Genomic DNA, 2,915 nt, shown 5'->3' on the forward strand with positions numbered 1-2,915 from the left:
ACAGTTTTTAAAAATTACCTTGCATGACTGCCCTCTGCCCAACACGCTGGTCTTAGGGCTGCAGTTTAGTGACCAGCACTCGTGACTGCCAGTGGCGTCGGGAGTTGAGAGCTGAGCCCTGACGCGGAGGCTCCCAGCCCTGAGCGGGTCACTCCATGGGGCCAGCACTGAGCAGGGAAGGCCGATGTGCGGGCTTCCTCTGTGCCCTGCTAGCATTGTACCTGTGCAGCACTGTCAAACACCAAGCTTAGCGCCCCTCTGCTTTAACGGGAATGTGTGGCGGGTCTGTGTGCGGCCTCCGTCCCTGCCTGCGTCCCCACCCTGCCTGCACTGCCTCATCAGCGTGCCAGTAGGTGTCACTGTGTACATTGACTGGAAGTCAAAGATGTCATTCAGGGAATTCTCAAAGTTAAGTATCATTACACGTTTTTTGGAAACAGTTCCCAGCAATAAGCAAGAATATTTATACCTCTTCCTTTTCTAAGTTTTTGAAGATTATCTTCTTAGGGTATTTTAAGAAAACGTTTGCTCTTTCTCTCCTGATCCTGCTGCCTTCCTACCTTATTGGCGCACTTATGGACGTGTGAAGCTGCTTATTTTGGGTACCTTTGTAGCAATCAGAAGACAGTGAGTGTGTGGACCAGCATGTCCAGCTGAAGGAATGAATCGTTTTTTCACTAATGTGTATCACTCCTGGTGTAGAAAAAGGGAGCCCTTTTCTTTTGGGGGATAGATATCTTCACTCCAGATATTTATTTGAGACAATGCAAGGCCATTTAAAAAAATCTACTAGCATGCAGCAAATAAATATGTGTATGTACCAGCACATGCACAATTTCTACTTAAGGATTTTTTAAACAAGTATTTTTAGGTATTCTGTATGTTTGTTAGACTGCTGTTCACATTTTTTAGTTTTTCTCCAACAGAAGAAATTTTGATTCTATTTCTTTTGTTTTGTTTTGTTTGTCTTTTTAAGACAAGGTCTGGCTATGCAGTTCAGGCTGACCTTGAGCTCACTTTGTAGCCCAGGCTGGCCTCAAACTTGAAATGATCCTCCCGCCTCAGCCTCCCAAGTGCTGGGATTACAGATAGGTGCTACTACGTCCGGCCTCAGTTCTGTTTCTTACTGTGTTTTATTTTCTTTCTTTTTTGTTTATCTAAGTTTATTGGTACAATTTAGGTATACGTAATGACCACATTCATTATAGGGTCTTATTGTGTTTTGTTATCCTAATCAAGTTTCCTATAATATTTGTGGAGCTTAATTATATAAATACCTGTGTCTTTTCCCTGTATATAGAGAAAAGGTTCATTGTCCTCTTTACTCTTTGAAAAGAGTATTAATATTGGACTTTTTTTTTTTTCCGGTACAGGGAATCTAACTCAGGATGTTGTGCTTGCCAGGCAGGCGCTGTGCTGCTGAGCTAAATCCCCAGCCCCAATATTGGACTTTATGTATATCTTCTCTTGGTTTTGTGAAGGTATAGTTAGATGCTCGCTTACTTATGAGGCTTTTACTATTAAGATGGGTAAGGTTGGAGAATGCTTTCCTGAGTTTAGTAATACAGATCACCTTCTACCAGTGTTGTGGAAAGGTGCGTTTCTGTGCGTGTGCGTGTATGTGAAGAGAATTGCTATGTTTTTGTGAAGAGTGGCTTAGAAAAGATTCATGCTGCTGAATGTGCTTGTGTGAGGGTTCAGAAAGCCCTTACCCAAGTCTGAGCCCCTTGGGCAGTGTTGGACCCAGGAGGAGGGACAGACTCCAGCACAGCCCGGGTGCTCAGGCTGTGCGCCTCTGGGTGGAGCTGGATTTTCTCCAGTTTTGAGTGCCCCATTGTGGGAAGTGGGAACAAGCGTGTAAAGGTTAGATATGAGGCCACCAATGAGGTTACCAACTCAGTTGGTAGCATTTTCGTTTTTTAAAAGAAATAAATGAAGCCAAAGTTAAGTATAGAAGAATTTAAGTATCTGTTAGATCTTGATGACAGGCCGATGTGTGTGTTTGTACCCTTTTCTGTCCAGAGACATCGATCTAATTGGGCTGGTTGAAGGCCAGGGCATTGATATTTTCAGAACTTTCTGCAGGCACTGTTGTGCAGTCAGGATTGAGAAGCATTGTCTAAAGGGTGTCTTATTTCTAAACTGATGGGACGTACAAGGTTCATGAGACAAGTCTGCAAACTGAAGTCCAGGAGTTGTCAGAGAACCTTGTCAGTGCTCTATCCTCTGTGCGTGTGGCAGGTGACTGCAGGCTCTTGGTGTGCATCTTTGGCGGTAGGTAGCCCTGCCCTTGTTTGCCATTTTTTTCCCTTGATATTGGAAGCTTTGTTCTCTGCATTCCTGGTGGAACGATTTCCTTGCCTGTCACCAGCCTCCAGTGTGTGTCTGTGCTGTTGGCTTCCCAGTCTGCACGCGCCTGGCTAAAAAGTGGTGCTTTGGAGCTGGGGTTCTGGCCACACATGGGTTCGGCAGAGGGCTGGGGTTGGAGGTGGCCGCGGTAGCTGAGTAAACTGACTTCTTCAGCTCTTGTGGAGGCAGGGGTGAACCCTCTCCGAATGCTGATGAACAGCAGAAAGTTCCTTCTGCACTTACGTGAGCACTGCCTGTTGCTCTGAGCTAATCTCCCTGTGCTGTGGGATTCAGTGAGCTCCTTGTTTTTGCAACAGCACATGCTTTTGTGGGGACGATTCTCACAGACGAGCCAGGACATTTTTCCTTATTAAGACTGAAAAATTCACAGCTGGAAAAATGAAAGGCATTAATACAAGCAATTTTTTAAACCTGTCTTGTTTTGTTTTGAGAGAGTCTTGGTGTGTAGTTCAGGCTATCTTTGTACTCATTATATAGCCCAGGCTAGCTTTGAACTCATAGTGATCTTCCTGCCTTAGCCTCCTGAGTACTGAGATTATAGGTGT

Source organism: Chinchilla lanigera, unplaced genomic scaffold, assembly GCF_000276665.1.
Source record: "Chinchilla lanigera isolate Chin_1 unplaced genomic scaffold, ChiLan1.0 scaffold00120, whole genome shotgun sequence".
Taxonomy (NCBI): Eukaryota; Metazoa; Chordata; class Mammalia; order Rodentia; family Chinchillidae; genus Chinchilla; species Chinchilla lanigera.